Genomic DNA, 22,465 nt, shown 5'->3' with positions numbered 1-22,465 from the left:
CTGGTGTGTGGGCGTGTTCTTCCCCAAATGAATTTCTGCTTCATGAGATTCCTCTAAGCCGGGTTCTCCAGCCTGTCCATGTCTCTCTGAATGGCAGCACAACTGTCTTGTGCATCAGCCACTCCTGCTATTTTAGATTGTCTGTAAACTTGCTGAGAATACACCCTGTCTCAACATCCAGGTTGGTAATGGAGGTGTTAAACCCTATCAGCTCTTGTATCAATCCCTGCAGTACTCCACCAGTGACATTTAAGCAAGTTATAGTTAAAACCATCTCATATTTTATTCATACAATCTAAAATATTTTTCATAAGTGATTTTGGTAATTGCAATTCTTCAAGTGCCTTTTTTTCTTTCCATTTCAAAAATAAAGACATAATGACCATTTGCAGATCTAGGCCTTAGTGAATTGCTTCAGTAGTTGAGATCTGGCATAAGGATGGCCTGAGTTCAGTGCTGCTTGATATAACAGCTTAAATCTGTTAAAAATATTTGCAGTTTGCTTTAGAAGCAAAGTCATCAATTCACCCCAGGTGACCAAACTAGTTAAACTTCAGTCAGGTGTCACATTCGGTGTTCCTTCTTTGAGTGGTTATTAATACAAAGTCACATGCTCTGCAACACCGTTAAGTGGACTTTTAAAAAACATTTGTGTTACATCTGAGAACACCAGTCTTCCACCACTTAAGTATGCAGTTACAAGGTGTGACAACTTGAATCTCTTACAGCTGAAGACATTGATGAGTACTCTGATCTCTGAAGGAGAGGTGGAGAGGCCACAGCTGTGAACTCTTCAGCAGCAGAACGCTATTAGTGCTTCTCGAAAGAAAGGTGCCCGGGGCAGCCATTCCTACTGTAGCTGCTGAGTTCTTCCCATGCCAAAGAATTTGCACATATGCTGTTGTCTTCCTGCCAACATCAGATACACCTAGATAAGATCTTTGGTTTAGCAGTAGTCACCACAAACAGTCCAGTCATCTGAGGGCTTGCCAGTCCTTATGAAAGCAGGTGGAAGTCTGCAAATTTGGGGTAAAGGAGAAAATAAACAATAGGACTGTTCATTCTGCTCACTGTTTTGCAAATCACTTGCATAATTCAAAAGTTTCTAAATTCCCTTTTATGGCAGAGGGAATTAGGCAATAATATTTTACAAAGCCTTTTTGCTCTGCTGCCTTCCAGACCAAAAGCAACATTTTGTGCCTTGTGCTAGATGCCACTTATTCTGCCTGGTAAATGGGAGGAAGCAAAATTTTATTTCCAAGCCTGATAGATGTTGTGCTAAGCAGCAAGTGAATCAAACATCAGTTGTATCTACCAGCAGTCTAGGTAAGGGAAAGATACATACTAGACATACATTCTCTAGGCACTTCAGTTGTATTGAGCACGTGGCTCCTGGGAGTGCTGGAGAGTGTCTTGCAGACTATTTCCAGGGGCAGGGTATTCACCCAAAGGGAATCCACTTGTGTTCCAGAAGTGGCCTTCACATGGCTGTATGCCTTTTTAAGTGTCATTAGGGATATGTGTGTGTCTCCTTCAGTGCATGTGCCACCTGAAATGTTTAAGGCAGAAGTAACAGCAATTCTATCACTCTTCTATGACACTTTCATCAAAATACTTGTTTTTCTCACTGTAGAGCCCCAGAAGTTACTGACATGGGTGCAGCCACTCTTGTCAAAGTTCTCATCACCAAGGCCTTGATTCCTTCTTATTTGTGTTGCAGCTGCTTGATGGCTGACTTTGGGGCTAAGATACCAACATCCTAATTTCCCCACAGAAAATACTTGTTGGACATATCCTTGTGGGCAAGGCAATAGCCTTGTCTTATTTATTAATTTTACCTCAACTTTAACCCACCAAAAGCATAACTTTTAGGTGATTTTTCAGGTTTGGGTGGTATTTACTGTGGTAGTTCTCTGGTTAAGTAAATTTTATTGGTTTATAGAAAGAGGCTATTAAGAAGAAAACCTGTACTGCCATCATCTATAGCTAGAAGATGCAAAAATCAGATACTATCTAAAGCATATTAAGAGTGTCACAGTATGGAGTCATCAAGCTTGATCACTTTACCAAGTTAGGGAAACTCTACAGAATGAATACGTATCTTCTTTCAGGCCTGTAGAGCTACCATGAGGTTCTATTTCCACAGCTGTACAGTATATTTAGAAGAGAAGTATGCCTACCACAAATTTGTATTTTTTAAACAGGGTTCTGAATCCCTTAGAGAAAGTCAGGGGCACTCGAAGTGTTGGCATATTACATGCTTGTAGATACTAAAAGCAAAGAGAGATACTCTTAGAGCTGTAAATGTGCTCCTAGAACAGTTTTTCTCTCTTTAAATCCTTTTAACACTTTGAGGGGTTGGAAGAAGGAGGAATGGCAGTGCTCCCTCCTTTTAGCTGTGTGTAAGACAAGTAGAGGGGGTCTAGCCTATATGTGCTCCAACAGATGCTGCTGGAGGTAATAAAATAGGATATAATATAATAGGATGAATATATATATACAGTAAGTACTTTTCAGAAAGAGAAAATTACCCTAGCTTTTGTGTATGATGACTGTAATACTTGTTTTGAAAATTATTAATTTTTGTGGTATCTGATGAATTTTTTTGATTACCTGTGGAAGTCAGAAAATAATGAGGCTGAGTTGCAGTTGAAAAGAAGCCTAAGTAAAGAAGCTTTGTCTTTTATTTCTTCCTTTTCTATATAGTCGAATTTGAGTTTATCTTGCTGTTAACACTGAAAAATCACATAGATCCTGTAGTCCACAAAAGCCTACATGTGAAATAAACTACTTAAAAATAGCAGTTCAGGCCTGAGCATGTGAAGCAGTGAGATACAGGTACTACAAGCATCTAATTCTTGTAATGCAAGCCAGTTAGCTTTTTCTTGCTGGAAAGGAAGTCAAAGGATCAAAACTGGGGAGTGTTGGGTCAGTATGGTGTAAGAGATGACAACAGGTTGGGTGACACCAAGTTGCGTGTGAGTGTTGGTCACTGGAAGGTAGGAAGACGCTGTAGAGGGATCTGGACAGGCTGGACAAATGGGCCAAGGCCAATGGTATGAAGTTCCACAAGACCAGGTGCTGGGTCCTGCCCTTGAGTTACATTTCTCTCACACTGAATTTGTTTGGAGTCATACCTTCAATCTGAAGTTTCTAACTTACTTTTCCCATTTATTTCTCCGCCTATATTCAAGTCCTTCAGATACTGAAATCTAGTTTTGTCACTTTGGGGAAGGGAGATGTAGGAGTGTCCCCTTTTCAGATAAGTTCGTAAGTTTTCTTCAAAACCTGTAGTTCCTGTATTTTGGGCTACTAACAAGCATATGAATTGCTGATAAGTAAAGCAACAATTCCACCAGTTCCCCATATTTAATGTCTTGGCTTTTATGATTTGTATTCTAATCATGATACTTCTCATATAAATTATACTAATTTACTTATAATCCTATTCAGTGTATTAAGACTCTTGGTTCTTCCTCATCTTTACTGTGGTTTTATACAACCTAGTCTAATTCACTCTTCTCTCTCATTGCCTTATTGTTACTGTATTTGTAAGTAAATACATGTGTCCTCATTTTAGGCCAATGTCCAGGTTGCCTTATTATTTTCCTGTGTGCCCTTCTCAACAGCCCCATTCAATCCTTACATAAAATCTTCCTCAGTAGGGTAAGAAATCAATTTGCTACATCAAATCTTTGTCTAATGGCTTGTCCAGGTAGGCTTGTCCTCAGAAGTGTCCAATTGCAAAGAGTTAAAAACACTACATCTAAGTGTTATCAGTTCAGTGACCTCTCCCATGCCACTTTTAACAATAATTAACAGTGCTGTTTCAAGGAAGATTTTTAAAAGGGTGCCCATGTAATTGCATTGAATCAATGCAGCTAGTTTAGTTCACGTTTGAGTTTCTAAAAGTCAAGTACTTTAGGAGTTTTACAAATTGTTTAAAAGGCTGGTCAGATGTAAGCTTCTGAAAACTTTTGCTTACCTTTGAATGAAATAAATATTGTCTTTTAACTTTGTGATTTGTTTTAGTATTACATCTTGAGAATGCAACATTGAACAGCATCTTCCAAAGTGGCTTTACTTTCCTGCATTTTTCAGTGTAATGAGTTCAGCAGGAAAGTTTTAGCTGCAGGCAGTACATACTGGAGATCACACTCTGGTTCCAGGGCAAGTTTGGCTTTTGATCTTGGACAAGTCATTGAGTTTCTTTTTGCTTACGCTGTAGTGCTGGTCTGTAAGATGAGCACAAGGACTTCATCCTTTTTTGTAAAGCGCTTTCAGAGCTGTGATCAAAGGCACCACGTTTCAGCGGTAAACAGCAGCTGCAGCAGTAAATGCCTTGACTTCACACACAAAGAGGAGCGCTAACTCAGTCTGGGAACTAAGTACACCACAGCTGAACATACTTTTCTTTCACAGCATGGGTTTCTCGTAAGTTAAACTTTAACTTTGGTAAGGAACAGTTCCAGTCACAACTGGTTGCAATGATTTAGCCAGTAACTGCCACATTAGGGAAATAATTACACAAAGTTTAGTGTTTGTTTTTGATTGGGTTGGTTGGTTTGGTTGTTTTTTTTTTTTCCCAAGATTCTCATGATTGGTCAAAGCTGTTACAGCTTAGGATTGATTTCCTGGTTTATACAACAAATTCTGTCTCATTGTTTTCTCCCACCCTAAATTCATTAGGATACTAGGTATTTTCCTTTGTCTGAATGAAAGGATCCTGTTTCAACCACTGCTGATTAATACTACTCTTATAAAGCTATAGTAATTGGTAGCTCCCCATTTATGAGTGGGCAGCAAATGTGCAATTATACCCTAAAGAAGAATGATGTTACAGCTTATTGCCTCAAAGTCAGGATAAGTTCGTCTTTTTCACTGAGGCATTATCTCTTGGAACAGCTCCATCTTTACCTTGGAGAAGGGATTTAATAAATGAATGTGAAGCATAAGGGTGAGGGAGGGGAAGTGTTACTCCATCATCTAGATGTAGGCTATACAGAATTAAGTACTTGCTGTGAACTGGAAGAGCGAGCTCTGAATGGGTCTCTGGAGGCTCAGTCGATGGTACAGGAAGCCTTGGCTCATAACTGAGCTGTGGAAGTGGAACGCCTGGAGCTGTGCCTTAAATCTCATCTCCCTAAAGTACAGATCCTGCAGGAGTACACTGCAGAGGGAGAGACAGTCTGTTACTGCCAGCGTTCACCACCACAGTATCTCTGTGCTTTAAGGGTATGAATGTGAGATAAGTCAATAAGCTTGAAAGACTGTATGGTTTAAAGCCTGCAGCTTCAAATTCCAGAGGTAAGCAGTTGATGGAAGAACAGCACGGCAGCACCCTGCCGTGCCAAGTTTCGGTTCTTTAAACAAGCTAAAATGCAGTTCTCTTCCCTTAAAGCTAACCACCTACAGGAGTGAGGAGGTGTTTTCTACAAAGTCTCTGCTGATTAATAGTTGCCCTTTGGTTTACCTTTACTTTTTTTTTTGATTGTGCAGCCTTCTGTGTTACTGTGGCTGTAACCTGCTGCTATGCTGGTCCACAAATGATGGGGCAGTCACAGCCTTTTGTGTCATTGATACGTTGTTTGTATTTAGAAGCAGAGTGGATTGGGACTTTTCAATTATATTTTTTTTGACCAAAAAAAACCTGAAAAGCAAAATTGTCAAAGCCAAAATTTTTGTCAAAGTATGAGTTTGATAGCCAGTTTATCATTGGTTCTTCTCTGATATCCCAACGATTCCCATCACTGAGAATTTATAAGCCCCTTTATAAAGGAAGGGGAGCCTTAAAGGTACACCTTGTATTTACCTGAGTCTTGTGTATCTTCTTGGATTTTTTACATTGAAAGTGGTTTTCCTATTTTTGGAGTATTTTGAAATCAAGTTCATCATACAAAAGCTTGAAATGGATAGATGGCAAAAGCTCTGAGTCTTTTCACTTGGAATAATGGAATTCCAAAGAGGCATCTACTTCAAGAGAATATACTTAGGGTAGAATGCTGAAAAAAATTTCTTAACCTCACTCATTTCTTAAGGCTCAAAACAAGCACTCAAATCATGGCCAGACTTCAGCATACGTTCAGTTCTGTAGTGGTTACAGAAAAAGATACTTCTTTTTTCTCTAAATTACTTTAGAGAGTTGATAGCTGTACCATTGTATTGCAGTGTACAATAAATTGCATTTCAGCAGTAACTGCTGTTGTTCCTCTCTGCCCTCAGCCTTCTATTTGTCATAGGATTTTAAGCAAGGTTATAAATGCCTGCGGAAGGAGTCCTGGAAGTCTAAGATTTTCTGTATTTAATGATGTTTCAGTTGCTGATTCCTTGGTGTGGTAGATATGCTCATTTTGATGGACAAGGATGCTGGCTTCTTTAAGACCTACTGTAATCAACTTTCAGATGTAATTTGAATCATGTGATGAGTGGTTGAGAAATAGTAAGTGAAAAGTGATATCTTATGAAGTCATGAACTTGAAACCGGCTACCAACAGATATGATGTTTGCCCACTGGTACTTCATGCAATAGATTAACTTACTGGGAGATCAAAGAGGAGATCAAGATGAATCTACTCTACTTGATGAACCTTGGAGACTGTCCAAATTATGACAACTGCAGTTGCTGGGATGTGGAGAGGTTTGCTGTGTGGAAGAAAAACATCTTTTAGTACCCAAAAGTCATCTTTTAGTACCCAAGGCAACAAATAGAAGCAATTTCTGCCTCCTCCCCACCCCACGCCCCACCCTGCTCCATACTGATAGTGAGTATAGCAACAGAACTTGCTTTCTATTTAAATATAAATATTCAAGACCTGTTTGTCTCTGCTGATTAGAGGGGAAATTGAACTTCAATCCATTCAGTTCTCAAAGCCAGACTCCTTATTCCTCCACTAATCATGGAATGTGCCTAATGCCAAATTCCTCTGCTGCTCACAGTGATGAAGTTGGGAATGCAGTATCAGCTGAGGAAAAAAGTAGTCTTTGCACTTGGAAAAGTAAGGATTATAGAACACTGAACCTTATGCTCCAGTTAATTAACTGGTGTATTGAACTCTCAAGTAGAAATCCTGACAAGAAAGTAATCTATTAAGAATTGCCTGCAATGATGTAGCAAAACCAAAAGCAGATAAAGAAAATCAGTGTTCCTTCACCCAGCATGATTAATAGGCATGATGATGTGTATGCAGCAATCCAGCAGAATTATTAATTAACTCACATTTGCAAGTGGCATAATTAAGGAGGATAGAATTCCATTACAAACACTAGAGAACTCATCGACTGAAAGATGTTTTCTTTCTTTTGTCATTTAAAGCACACAGAGATGTCTTCCTGCTTCTTCAGTATGGTATCATAGGATTACCTGGGGGGCTCTTTATTTGAGCTTCCTTCACTGCAATCACAGCTGAACTAGTGAGCTTTTGGTTTGAGGGGAGGTTGAAGGATGACAAAAAAAGATAAATTCTGCAGCATTAATTCAAGGTCTCTTCCCTGAATTATACGAGGTATAATATATACAGGGGAGGTACTGCAGATAAATTGACTGGACAAGAAACAAAGGTTGATTGGATGGAGATCCCATAGCAGGGGGTGAAGCCCTAACAATCCAGACCAGAAGCTGGAAGGCCACAGGTTTTGACTGTACATAAAGGGATGGCTCATAGGGTGGTGCTGCCTCAAGGGACCTGGGAGTCTGTCTCTGGAGCAGAGGGAAAAAGAGGTCACACATGAGCCTGGGTGAAGACTCCAGCTTCTTTCCCAGGATCATGACTAAGGGGAAATGTGCTATGTCAGCATGCTGGATGTATATTACTACCAACCTTGGTTTTGAGCAGGATGTCTAAGGCTCCAGGAAGGAAGAGAGGTCCAATTTTCCTGATGTGCTGCTTTAATTCCCCTTTTAAGCTTTGTCAAGGTGCCTCTGTACAAATAATTCTCTTGAGAAGTTCACTGAAGTATAATATACCAGACCCTAAATGCATGTTGCATAAATGCTTCAGGGGATGAATTCGTGTGGAAGTTCTTATTTAGAATATCTTTAAACTCAATTTTTAAAATTGAATTAAAGATTTTTTTTTCTAAAATAGAAGTGTTAATAAAAGAAGCATAGAATTGTTACAAATGTAGCCTTACAACTCTAAAAGTGTTTTTTAAGTGGCTTTTGTAGCTGCATAAAAATCTCTAGTTTCCTTGAAGCTCTAGTTCTGTGCTCGAGCTCTGGGAGTATGAGACAAATAATTAAGGTAAAAAGCTTGGCAGTTTTGGTAGAACTGTGTAGTTGTAAAAAAAGTTGGGACTTGAATCCTGAGAAGTGATATAAACCATTTACTCTACCAACCTTCCATGTGTCTGGTCAAAGCCAAGTGAGACAGTTTTCCTTGCAGCATCTGACTGTTTTGTTTTAGTCTGTTAGTTTGGTGGGGAAGTCCTCTCTTCTCTGAAAGAAAGCAAGTGGGTAGAGACTGGAAGACAAAGGACTAGCAGAACAAGTAAACTGTGTAGATTCCATCCTCAGATGTTACGTCAAAATAATTGCCAAAAAAAACCCAAAAAACCCCTAGGACCCGTTCAAATGATGAGTTGAATGGCTTACACTTAATATTTCTCATCAAAAGAGGCTTGTCTCACTTAAATCTGTTCCTATAAGGCAAAAAAAAAGTGGAAGGACCCACAGGTATAATTTCATGGGGGAGAAAAGAAGTTTTTTGATGACGTCGCAGACTATTTTTTCATGTTTTAAGAATACTCGTGATATAGTAGATTGCTTGTACTTTTATAAGATTATCAGCAGGGAGTCCTGGGAGGGAAAAGGAGAGAAAGCAAGGGATTGGAGTCTATTTTCTTGGATTTTTTACATTGAAAGTGATTTTCCTATTTTAGCAGTACTTTGAAATCAAGTTCATCATACAAAAGCTTGACACGGATAGATGGCAAAAGCTCTGAGTCTTTTCACCTGGAATAATGGAATTCCAAAGGGGAATCTACTTCAAGAGAATATACTTAGGGTAGAATGCTGAAAAAATTTCTTAACCTCACCCATTTCTTAAGGCTCGAAACAAGCACACAGCAAGCGTCGGTGCTGTCTGAAGGAGCTTAACGCTGCGAGGAGTTAGGTTTGGGCTCCAATTTGTGATATTTGGCCCGGTGCCAGTGCGGAAGTTCCGCTCAGGAGAAGGGCGGTAAATTCCCTTTCGGCTCGGGGTCAGACGCTGCCCTCAGGAGCTCCCGGCGCGGCTGCTGTGTTCCCACTGTGCCGCCAGGTGTCACCAGGGGCCACCGCGGCACTCGGTGCCGCTGGAAAACGTGGCAGAACGTGTGGCCGAGAGGGGCTTGGTGCCTATCCCCGGGTGGGCAGGTAGCGGAGAAACACCATGGCACTGCACGGAGTGACAGCAGCACGTCCTTGTTTCCAGCGGCGTTCTCCGGTCAGACTCTGCCACGTGCTTCGGCAACCTTTGTGTCTCTTCTTCCCTGATTCTTCCCCACCAATTAAAAGTGTGATTTCTTGCAGGCTTCGGATCATCCTGAATTGCACAGGGTCGAAAAGTATTCATGCGTTTCATTGCTGCTGGTTTTTGGTGCTGCTGTGGGCGATGATGGTAACACAACAATGGCAAGGAGCAAGAGTCAAAACTCAACAGAAGGTACTCCTAAACAAGTTCCTCTAGCCTTAGGTCCAGATGTTAACAGTGATTTGAGGAGATGCCATGAGATGTAATTATCTCAGCTTTTCAATTAGCTTCCCTTTGATTTTAAAGAGAAGCAGTCTTAGTCCCCTTAGTAGCAAAGGGACTTTAGATATGGACAGGAATATTAAATCAAAAGTAATTTTGCTTGAAGTACCAAAAAGAGAGACAAAAAGGGTAGAATTATTTTCTTTCAAAAATCTCATCATTTTCCTAAATTTCTTTTGGTGAAACTTTTTCTCTTTAGTCAAGGAGAAAGACATAATTTTGCTGAAGCCCCCGTCTGGAACATAAGGGATATGCATTTATTTCAACTTATTTTATGTAACTGTGAGCAAGGTTCAAGGAGGAGACTTAAATAGAGTATAGAGGAGAGAAGAAACTGAACTAGGGTCTCTTGCAGGAAAGTGCTCAGACCCCCTTTTTCCTTTCTTTCAGTGCCTTCATCTCCTGCCCTAACTGGTTTGGATCAGTGGTTTGTCTTCTAATATTTAGCTTCTCTTGAACCAACAGTTGCTATTCTTTACTTCTGTTCCACTCAACCGACAGAAAATTATCTAATATTACCACTGTGTTGCAAAACCCATTCAGGTATGTGGGCTGCTTATCAGTACTTGTTACACCTTTCAGGTAGCCTGTATGTCCTGGCTATTCTCAAAGGGGTGTTTTTTCCCCTCTTTTGATTGTTGTTGATTTTCTGTCCTTTTCTAAGACTTTCAGATTTGCTTCATTTTGTGGCGATATTGGGGGGAAAAAAAAAAAAATAAAAAGACTCTTCTTCTGTATCCTTGTTTCTAGAAGAAAGACAACACAGGTACTTCAGGTAGACCATGATCCTAGCCTTGTAATTTTTGTATTTTTTCCCAATGCTGAAGTTTCCCGTGGGTTGACAGAGAAAACAGAGTACTGGCCAGTGCCATGGCCAGTAGACCATGATTTTTTCTTTGTGTTTTGCCTACCACTGTGACCTTCCTGTGTTTTTAGAAGCAGGTCAGCCTGTAGTGCCTCTGGCGGCACTTTTCTCTCACCCTTAAATTGCAAGCGAGCAATTAAAGAAAGCCATGGCAATTTGAATTGATAATATAGCCAAAATTCCACAGCCAACTAAGAAAATAAGTTTTAATTGCTTTCTGCAACTATCTCATCTTTTATTATTGCTTCTGTAAATACACTCTATGTAATTTTTCACGAGTTAATTCTCATACATGGACATTGCATGCCTTATCTCATTTTTCCTGTGGTTCTTGAGAACTGATTGATTAGGTGCTCTTAGGAACATGTCTGCCATTAGCAGCTAATGTTGGAGTTTGTACAGACAAACCATAGAGCTAGAGCTGAAAAAGGCCAGTTGTCTCAAGCTGTAATCCTTCCCTATGCGACAGAATCATCACTGCCAGTTTTTGCCAGAACTGGTCTCCAGTGAATGTGCCTGTGTGCAGTAACACCCTATTTCAGCAAGAATTCTGGGGGCATATGTTGCACACACTCAAAGTTCATCATTTTCTAGCACACATACTGTGCCTTATGTTGCCTTCTGAGGTGTTTGTAGAAAACTTGCTCTGTCTTTTGGTGTAAAAGCATAATGCAAGGACAATAGCTCCATTTTAGGGCTTTTAAAGCAGGAAAAACCCTTCTTAGGAGGATATTCCAGCTCCTTCTCTCTGTACAAGGACATGGAGATGAGCAGAGGAGGACAAGGTTGATGTGGGTGTTCCTCCAGAGTTCACTGTGCCTGGATGCCTCTGTGTTAGTTGTATTGTTTTCAATCTTTCCCCTAGTGATTTCATTTAGATGACCTTCAAGTTCTGTCTTTCATTTCAGCTCTGTTTGTTGAGCTCTTTTGCTGAATCCTTTCTGTAGCCTTTCATTCTGATCTGCTCTTGTGCTCCCAGGATGCTGTCAATAGATACTTTGCGCTCTATTCCTTCAGGAAGCTGTGGAACCACATTCCAAGAGGAAAAGAAAATGTACCAGGGAGAGATTTTAACTCACAGAACACTCTGTAACAGTATTTGCTCCCATGAGGCATATTGGAAGTGCATATCAAGCTCTCCTTATCTAGGGAAATGGGCCAGAACCATTAAGAATTATTTTAAAATATTGAGCTTCAAGCATAATGATAAGAATGTCCTGCTAGTGGGATGCAATTGAATTTACTAAATATTTAATGGTCTAAATATTCATGTCAATTGCTTACTACACTTCTCCTGCTACAGCTGGTAAATTCAGTTTGTTTTCTAATTCAGTCAGTAATAAACCTTATAAAAACATTTGTACAGTTATGAAGGATATTTCTATATCTAAGGATATTTCTATACCAAAGACATTTCTAGCCTTTGTAGCTGGGCAGTGGAACACTAAAAGTCTGCCTGTCCCATTAAAGATATCTGTGAATTAATTTTATGCATAGAGTTCTTTATTAGTTTTTTTTTTTGTATGCATTCTCTAAATTAAATCCAGAACCAAGCACCCTTAAAAAACCAACTAGATCTCATCCTAGCTCTTTATTCACAGATTTTACAGACTCTTCTTTTAGCTGTGTTTTGTTTTCTCAATTGAAAATCAAATCATTCCCATATAAGAAAATGGGATCCTTCATATCCAGTCTCATTTTTCTTGATTTTGCCTCTAAATTATATTTTTCTTAGAACAGGGGCGTTATTTGGATGTAATTTTGTTCCTGTGAGAGGGTTAGTTTGGAATTTTCAGCTCCTGTAGACAAGGTCCTGTCACAGAAGTCTGCCCTGCCACCTGTGCTGCCTCCTACTGTACAGCATTACAGCATTTGCGGGATGGTCCTCGTTGCATGTGGTTCCAAAATGGGAGAGTTATTAATTTCTTTCCATTCTTTTCCAAATGCTGGAGATAGTCACTCTCCCATGTTTTGCATGCATTTTTGTATCCCAATTCCAAGCAACTGGCTTTGTGAGGTATTTTCTGAAGTTCTTTATTGTGTGGTAACACTGTTTTTCGGTTTCCTTTATCACAAGTGGTCCTCATCGAGTGTTTTCATTCTCTGCTCAAGGAGCCAACATCCTGACAACCTTTCCCATAAGGAAGCCCTTCCCTTTAACCCTCTGCTCCCACCGTGAATCTGTGGTACCTGCCTAAGGAATCTGTCTCATCTGACTTAGACACAAACACATAGCAACGACACATTAAAAGAGCTTTTCCCTTACTGGACTAGCAGCAATTCCTTTTCTTTTGGAAGAGAGTATTGCCAAGCCTTGTTTCTGGAGGAGCCGTGGTGCTTCTGGCACCGAATCTCTGAGCTGGCAGGGATTTTACAGGGATGTGCGTGTTGTTGCAGGGATGTGCCTGTTGCAGGGATGAGTCACTCCATGTTCTTTGAGCCCCTCTCCTCCTGCAGCTTTCCTGGCGAGCCGTCGCTGCTGCCAAGGGGCCGAGCCCAGCGTGTCCCCTCCCTGCAGCCCCCTGCCCACAGGGGTCATTTCGGGCCGTCCCTACGCTGTGGGAAGAGAAGAGAGAAATCAGATGTGGCCTTTTCATGCTCTCAGTGTGCTGTTCACCTTCCCAGTCCTGAGACGTACTGGGTTTTTTAAGCGGCTCACTGATGAGTGTAAAAATAATTCTTGTATTGTTTAGTTAAAAGTCGGTGGTGTGCAGAATAGTTATATGAGTGCAGCATGTATGCACCAGAGGAAAATGTTTTAATAGGTTACAGAGCTGTACAATCAGGAGAATGAGTTCAGCAGCATTTAATTAACTGCATAAGTTGAAGCCCATGAAAAGAAATACAGCTTGTTTCCAAGCTTCTTAGTAAGTTACAGCACTTTTCGTGTTGTAATAAGGAAGTATTTTAGAAAACGAATTAAAAATTGATCTGTAACAATATATTTTGGAAGGGCTTGGAAATGTTAGAGTGCTAAGATTATTGAAGATGTACTGGAAGAAGAAAATCATTTTAAGGAAGTGATTTCTTTCAGGCATTCCTCAGGGACTGCTTTGTTGAAATGTTGAAACCCTGTAGTGTGGTTTCCCTGAGCATAATAGCTTTACATGGCATCACAGCACAGTCTTAATCTGAGAAATTAAAATGCACAATCAAAAAGTGAAAAATATTTATTGTGTAAATCTTACATGGTTATGCTGATAAAACACTTTGGATTTTTTTTTCTCTGAGAAGGTTTTTCTTCCTACTTCCATCACTACTGATGTTGTCTGTGAATACCATGAGCTGTCAGAGACACACAGAGGAATAGCAGCGTGTTATTTTCCCTGTTTGCAGAGAAATTTAAAGCCTCTGATAAGAACTCTCTGCTGGAGTGAGATAATTAGCTGCAGCAAAGGTGAAGGTTTGATGGAGCACTTGCTGGGGATTTGCAGAGCAGTCTGACTCTCTCTGTCCCTGATAAAAGACAAAACATTTCTCAAGGAGAGCAAACTGAGGGAAAAGGTTAGTGGAGTTTTATTTTTTTAATCAGAGACTTGCCAGTCTCTTCTGAGCCCAGCTGTTCTTTTTGTCTCCACAGTATTCTGGGAATCTTAAATTATATAAACATGTATCCCTGTCTAATAATTTAAGACCTGAAGTCTGATACCATGTATTGCCAGTGGGGAGGGTCAGAGACACAGACCCAGACACCAGCCTAAGGAATAGCATACTTTACTATAATGTAAAATTGCCAAGAATCACAAAAGGATAAGCTAAGCAATGCGGAACACTGCTACAAAAGAATGCCTTTAATGATTAAGAAAGACACATCACCAGTTACCCTGATACTTTAGCATCATCCAAATCCACACATCAGCTGTGGGGGGAAGCTGCCATAGCAAAGGACTGGAGAACCCCACCCAGTAACTGGGAAATCCCGTGAGGCACCCACCTGGCAGGATACGGGGCTCCCTAGATTTGCTGTGACAGTAGCCCAGCTTTTGTACTGTAAAACAAACAAGGTGACATAATTTCCAGTTTCATTCTTCTGTTGGCATTCATGCAAACCCCAGCCAGGGCTCAAGGAGGAACCAAGGGAGCTGTCTTTGATTCTCTACTCTCCTAAAAACCAGCTTTATCCAGTTTCTAGGTATGGAGTGGTAAATATATATTTTGGCAATAAATGAACACATATAACAATACTTTGTTAATGAGTGAACATATATATATAATATGTAGTTGGAAGGTTAGTTGGAAGGTTCACCTAGAGGTCAGTTTTTGCTCAGGGCCTATTGTTCAGGCCTTAGTACTTCATACCATCACTAGGTTTTCCATAATTCGGTATATAACTCTGATTATAACAAAACAGTCCTTTGCATGAGCATCAGGAAGTTCAGGCCACTCTACAGTCCACCTCCACCATGCACTTTCAAAATAAAGAGCTGCAGAGGCTAAAAGATGATGCAGAGTCAAATGCAGCTGGATGAGAGCAATAGCATAGCTTTTTTGTATTTGTTAACCTATGTGGCCATAAAACCAGCCAGAAAAATGACCTGGCCACCTCTGCCTTCCAGCACTGGGCTGTAGGAGCCGCAGTGAGGATTGCTCATGCCATGCAGCAGCTGCACAGCTGTCTTGTCCTGCATCTGTCTGGTGCAGAGGGACAGAGACCTGAAAGTACCTGAAACTCCAGCTATGGCCATTCAGTGGGCAGTGCAGGGCTGGAGTCGCCTTAATGTGGAGCTCTGGAGGGCAGCAGGCAGCTAATGAGGGAAGATGTGGAAAGATGAGCTGTCACCACAGGTGTGACAGGAGGAAAGCTGTCATGGCATGCCACGTGAAGGAGGAACACTCATTACCAGAGAAATGCTGTTTGCTTGTCAAATGAACAAACCCAGTACTGTAGGGGTTTCTTTAAGTTTGTTTTTGACAAGAACCTTTGTTCAGATGAAACTGGTATTCCTACTGGCTGCTTCATGATAATATTCATAGCTGCTTCATGATAATATTCATAGCTGCTTCAAAAGCCTGTATTTGGAGATGCATGGAATCTAAATATTAGTGGTGCATTTTCACTATGGTGAATCATTAGATGGATCTTTATGGAATTTATCTGTTTACAGACTACTAGGGCTGGCTCCTGTCACTGTGATCAACATTTGATTGTCATCTCTGGGAATAATACAGTTTCTTCATCTCAGAGCAAGGGAGAAAATGATAGAATTGAATTTTCTTCAGGTGCAAATAAATAAAGAGATCAAATTAAACTCCATGGCTGACAGGAACAATAAAGAGTCCTGTAGCACCTTCTTCTGCCTCCCTTTATCTCTGTGGCTGTCAACATGATGGGAAACATGTCATTTAAATGAACATTGAGATTTGGATTATCTTTGCAGTGAGTCTACAGTATGTTTATTGCTTTTTTCTAAGATGTCCTTTTCCTATAGAATGTTTTCAGACACGGTGTTTTTTTACTGACTACTCAACAGCTTTAAAGAATCACCGCTTTTTACTAACAAGTTTAAAGTTGGAGATTCCCAGAACAAGTTAGTCTAGATGTCCTCAAAGGATGTCTCTTCTGTTCCTTGATAAAAGACCTGGTTCTAAACAAACCAAGAGTAGTTCTTGCCAAGGCTTCTCTGCCAGAGACCAGCTGGAGCTCCACAGGGAGAAAGTGAGTGATACTAAACGGAATAGGCTGACCAGCTAATGCAAGTATGGTGACTAATGTATTGATGGTTTTATTTTGTTAAAATGGGTATCTCAGGCCTAATGATTTAAAGTGTGCCTTCTGTCACCCAAAGTGAGTTTAAATGAGGCCAAGAAGCAAAATTAGGATTTTCCCTGCTCAAAGTAAAACTCTAACCTTAAAAAGGATTCTAAGAAGCAGCAGATATTTCACTTGACTACTGTAGTACATTATGAAAGTTGTGGGTGTTTTTCTGTTGAAAAATTTGGGTGTATTTTGTTTTCTAAACTATTTTGTTTTCTAAACCACTTGCTAGTGTTATTTCAGTGTGAAGAATCAGAAGAGTTAAAGGAACCCCTTTATTTTAAGGAAAGTGATTTTAAGGACTCAGGCAGAGGTGAGGGGTGTTAGAAATGCTGTAGTCAAACTGGAGGAGGAAAGACTGACTCCATTCTTTTCTTGAGTCTCTGGATTAAACAAACTTCTGGGCTCATGGGTTTATGCCCCATCAAGCCTGCAGTAGTCTGTGGTGGTCTCACTGCCAACAGTGACCACTGTGCTGAGCTTGCCATTGATAGGGCAGTGGATGGGGAAACTGGAAATGGAACTGACAACGAGGTTTGTCATTCCAGGTACCAAGAGTGGAGCTGAGCTGCTCCCAGCTGCCCCTGATTTGCCTGTGGCAGTTTGCAGAGAAGGGAGAAGAGATTTTGGGGCTCAGATGTCTGCATGCCTGCCCCCGTTTCACCCCTTGTCCACCCACCCAAACTCTTACATCCCAAATCTGCTGCAGAGCCAGGATGAGCTCAGGTCTGTGCTAAGGGAGAACAATTTCACCCTCTTTATGCCAGAGACAGCCCATGGCTCACAAAACCACTGTTGCCACTGCTCACAGCTCATTTCAGCTAATACAGGTGAGTTTTCCAAGGCTCAGATTTCATCACTAGCTGAAGCTTGAAAGCTCTTGCTGAACATGGCAGAAAATAACATAAGCATTAAATGCAGAGGAAGGTTGTGGTCCCTGAAACAGGCTGATGATTTTCTCCTGTGATTCCAGCTGAGCCAAATGGTACAAAAGAGCACACCTATATAATGCTGTGCAACTCTTCAGCTGCCAGAAAGGTGATTTTTCATTTGTTTTGCTATAACTATCCTGTGTAAATACAAATGCTTTCTATCAGGTTTCTTCACAGCACAAAGTTTCTCTCTGGTCAGTGTGAATTCATCTGGCAACAGTAGGGTCCGGGTAAGAGGAAAGTGCTGCAAGGCAGTGGTTAATTAGTCCACTTGAAACAAGGTGGGGCTTAATGGCTTGCAGATCTGGTAATGGCGTGCAGAGTTGACACAGCTGATGATTGTGTTGAGACTTGAGAGTCAAGGTACCTGTGCCAGACTTGCTGGCCTGTGTCTTGGGGCACTTGTCTCCGCTCACCTGTAAGTCCTTGGGACTGAATATTGAGAGGTCTCTGGATTTCCTGTGCCTTACTGAAGCTGCTGGGATTTACTGAGGTGTAGCAGGACCATCCCATGCATCCCAGGAGAAGGTATGAGGTTATTTGGGCAACTCCCCCATTGTTCCCTATCTGAGGATTTTTGTGACTGTTTTCTGCTCTTTGTTTTAAGCTGTCAAGGCTTAAATTCGATTCTCTGGGTGTAGGAGGGTATCAAGGGGATGTTTGTGTGCACACACAGGCATGTACTTATGCATACACACAAAGCTGTGTGTCAGTATGAGTAAATACAGTGTCCACAGATTTTTGATCACTTGAAGTTCTGAAAGTCTTCTGGCAAATCACTGCAATAAGTGAAAAATCCTGGTCTGCCTGTGAGCTACCTAGCTCACTTAAGGACACAGGGGTAGATACTTAACCAAAATGAGAGTTCTTGGATCCTCTTGAGCGGGCTTTGGGAGTGGGCCTGGATCAATGTGTGCTCTTTCAGCTGCAGAGAGGGAGCTGCAGAGTTTGTGTAGTGTGTGAGCACAATAGAAAAACATGATAAAGTGCTTGTTCCTCTTCATTTCACCTTCCCTTGCTCAGGAGCTTGTGCTAGCGGCAAATGTACAAGTCTTGTCAAAAACGTTGTAGACTTAGCCTTTAAATCATGTATGTGCCTGCAGGGTGGGGCTGGCAACCATCCAGCCCTTTTGGGGGTCATGTCAACATGTTTGTACTTTGCATAGGAGAATGAATCTCAGTGGGATTGCTTAAGCATTATGCAATGAAAATATTGAATTACAATTGCACTAACAAGCATAAAAATGCATAGATGTTCTTTCACTTGAAATTAGAGCTCAGCAGAGGTCCTGTCTTCAGTATGCACATCATGCAACTGTTACAGCAGTACCAGTCTTTTTGTGGAGATGAGAGGGAAAAAGAATATTCAACAATTGCTTTAATTAAGCTGATGTTACTGTCCAATCTCTTCTTTCTCTTTGGCTAATTCTTTGAAATGTAAATTTTTAAAAAGCAGAGAAATCAAGTGATGACAGTCCATCTTTTTCTCTGGAGTAGGAGAACTTAAAAATTTTTTTCTTAAAAACCCTGTTCCCTTTATAATTTTTCTTTTCTGTGGAAATACTGATAATATTTTTGGGTGGAATGGTGGGCAGAATTGTGCTTATGTCTGGAAGTAAAGCTATTGAAACAGGATTCAAGTAATGCCAACTATAGGAAGACATCTAAACTTTCTTCTGTGATCTCACTGAATGCTTTAAGTTATTTTTCTTCTCAGGATCTCCAACCAGCCACCCAAAGATTTCACCTTGTTGTCAGCCTCAATCCGTGCACTTGCAGTCTTGGTTTAGTCCCTCTGCTATTTTCCCCCTCTGTGTTGCTGGTGCTACAAGGGGAAATCCCTAGCAACACGTGGGGCTTTCTGCTCAGTGCCACCTTTCCCTGCTGGGCCTGTAGGGAGTAGCAGGAAAACCAGTTGATGTCTGAAAAGGAAAGTTTGCTGAACTCTGACTTGTCCTTCATACTGAGAAGAAATTGATATAAAACCTTTGATCTTTGTCTCCTTCTGTCTGATTAGTTTCCTGTTACCAGTGAATGTTGTTTAAATCTGAATTACTCTTGTTCTTACCTAATAAGCCTATACTGCAGAAGATGAAGTTTATTTTTTTTGTTGTCCCAGAGATTTCAGGAGATGTCCATACACAATATAAACATAATTATTCAGTTATTAATACTGAATTAATCTGTATTTGAACTAATCAATCAACTTTCAGTAATGTATTATACAAACGAACTCCAATTTGCCACAATCTCTTCCTGAAAGACAGAAAAATGTAGAAGACTTTTTTTTTTTTTTTTTTTTTTTTTTTTTTTTTTTTTTTTTTGCATAACAGATATAGAACATATGGCCCAAAATGGTGGTTAAAAGGGTCTTTTTATCATCATACTATCATTGTCTGGAGTATTGTAATACAGAATAAAGGTTCATGTGCCACTTGTAATGCCATGAGAAGGGGCTCTCTGTTTATGAGGAAAAATGGCCATTTTGGATGGCCCATGTGTGGAGGTTGCATTTGTAAAAGTTATTACTGGGTTTAGGTGTTGGGGAACTCTCGCCCTGATCTTTTTCAGGTTCTGATGTTTGCATTTTTGTAGTGGTGTTTCTCACAGATTTTCAGGTAAACAAAGTGATGTTTTGGAAACTGTTCTTTTTGTTTATCATTCCTCTCTGGAGGAGGGACAATTGATAGACTTCTAGTTTGACCAGTGTGGTTGAAGAGGTGGCAACCTTACCCTCCAATCCCTGGTCATTGTCCAAAATCTATATAAATCGAAGTTGAAAAATAAACTTCCCTCTTTTTTGCCCTGATGACTTGACTGCATGAGGGTCGTTCTTTTCATGTCCTCTAGCAATAGAGAACAAGTCACCTTTTTATCCAAGGCCAGCCTGTTGTAAGGCAAAGTGTTCCTTAAAAAGAAGAAATTCACACTACCTTCTCATTGTGATAGGAGTGGTACTGGAAAACAGACTTGTGAGTAGTGACAGCTGCATAGCTTGCTGTCAGAGCAAAGGAGAGAGCAGGACTGTGAGGAGAGATGTGCATTTTCAGGTAGTGTTCTGGTTTAGGCCCTGGAGACCCAAGGGAATATCATGAGTGATGTTAGCGTCTTGGATTATAAGCTTCTTAAGATTGTCACACTTCATTGCAGGAGAACAAAAAACCCCTGGGCTCTAACTCTTTTCACAAAAAATATGTTAGTGAGAGGGAGAAAGCAAGGCAGGGAATTAGATGGCCATTTTCTGGTGTACTTATAAATTCATACGTTTTGTTTATCCAATGTGAACTGAATCATATTGTTCTGCTAGGACATAAAGTTTTGTGACCTTGATCAAGTTATATATACTGGTTACTGTTCCTTCAAGGCACAGTTTTATAGAAGGGAAAGAATTTGGAAAGGCAAATGGAGACTTTGCTCTAGTGAAGAAGTTTCTGTTTCCAAATCTTCCTTTCCACAACATCCAGAACAAGGTCTATAGCAGACAGCTGGAGTGCCCATCCTTCTGTTGCGTGTGCAGACTTTGCGAGTTGGGGCAAAGTACTGAGGGGTTTTAACTGCAAGTACAATATTGGCTGTAGCTGCAATCAACCATCCACTCTGCCATTTTTGCTTCCAGATTTGACAGAGCCTGTGTCTGTCTCTTGGTCTTCAGGAGTAGGGGACTGAGGGGTTTTTCCTGCCTGTCATTTCCCTCCCTCCGCTTTCACTGGACAACAGGATTTTGTGGAACATGGAGTTTCCGAAAAGAACAAGAAGTTTCCTTCTTCTCCATGCGTTTTTGTTGTGTTTATGACTTCTCCACCTTTCCTAGGGCAGGGTCTGTTTAGGCACAAGGACAGCCTAGGTATTGCACCACAGAACTCAAACCAAGAGCCATCTCCAATCCTTGTAGGCAAAAGCCAGCACAGAACTGTTGACCCAATAACAACAGAAAGCAGAATTCTTGTTTTGTCATTAAAACAGTGGTCAAAGATCTTAGTCCAAATCTCTTTGGGCAATTGCACAGAAATTTCCTTCATTCAGTCTATCACCCAGGACCTCCAGGCACACACTAGCAGCCAATTTGTACTTTGTGACAATTAGCAAGCTGAAGTTTATCCTGTTAGAGATGCAGCTTAGGTACACTATATCTTTCCAAATCCATTTAACAGTGACACAAATATTGGGTTCATCTGCTATCCATCATTTGTCTTAAATTGCTTGACAGATTAATATGTTTCATTATCCATGCTGTGGGGGAACTATTTGGTGATCTAAAGACACATTAAAAACAAACAAACAACAAAACCCCACAAAACAAAACAAAAAAGGGAAATAATACCAGGAATCACAGAATCAGGCTGGAAAAGAGCTCTGAAATTGAGTTCAACCTATGACCTAACACCACCAGGTCAACCAGACCATGGCACTAAATGCTGTCAGGAAGTAAGCAGGAAGAGAACTATTTCTGCATAAAAGCAAAAAGGTGTAGTACTGAATATTAAGCTAGGAGTGTGTGATCTCAGTCTCCCATGGATTATAGGGTCTCTCAGCTGCAGCTGCTGCATGGCTATTCTCCTCTCTGTGGCTGCTAAAAAAGACTGCTGAGGCTTGCAGCAGAGGGGGCCATCTCTGGGCCTCCAGAACCAACTCCTGTAAGCATCAATTTTGTGTCTGGGCATGAGGAAATTTTAGAGATGGCCGAACTTTAATTAAATCTACTCCTCTAAGTGATTAGAACTTTGAGATGAGATCTTTGTTTTGCATATTGCTATGTTAGACTGGGTGCCTTGCATTACACCCAGCATCTTTCTATCAGTGTTGGAAGGGTGGGAGCTCCGTTAAGAAAACTCTGTTCTTCTTTGTATGGTAACAACCTAGAAGAAAGAGATTTTTCCTAAAAATTAATTTCTGCCTTGACATACACAGAGCAGGTGGGAGCATTTTTCCCCCAGGAGCCAAATGTGTTCATTCTCGAGCCCAGCAATGCTGGGTTCTGAAAAGCTCTGAAGGCTGTCGTGGTACTGTGCCACTGTGATTACATAATGCAGCTGCTACTGGGCTGTATTTAATGCCAAATCATGTAAGGCATAACTGAATATTTCAAACCCCTATGAAGTTCCTACAGCACTTCTAAACTTCCAAACCCATAAAACTGCTCTTAAAACTTTCAAGAAATAGTATTCTGGAATTTGCAGCATGT

The sequence above is a fragment of the Sylvia atricapilla genome, chromosome 3 (genome assembly GCF_009819655.1).
Source record: "Sylvia atricapilla isolate bSylAtr1 chromosome 3, bSylAtr1.pri, whole genome shotgun sequence".
NCBI lineage: Eukaryota > Metazoa > Chordata > Aves > Passeriformes > Sylviidae > Sylvia > Sylvia atricapilla.
Note: the sequence above shows the minus strand (reverse complement) of the source record.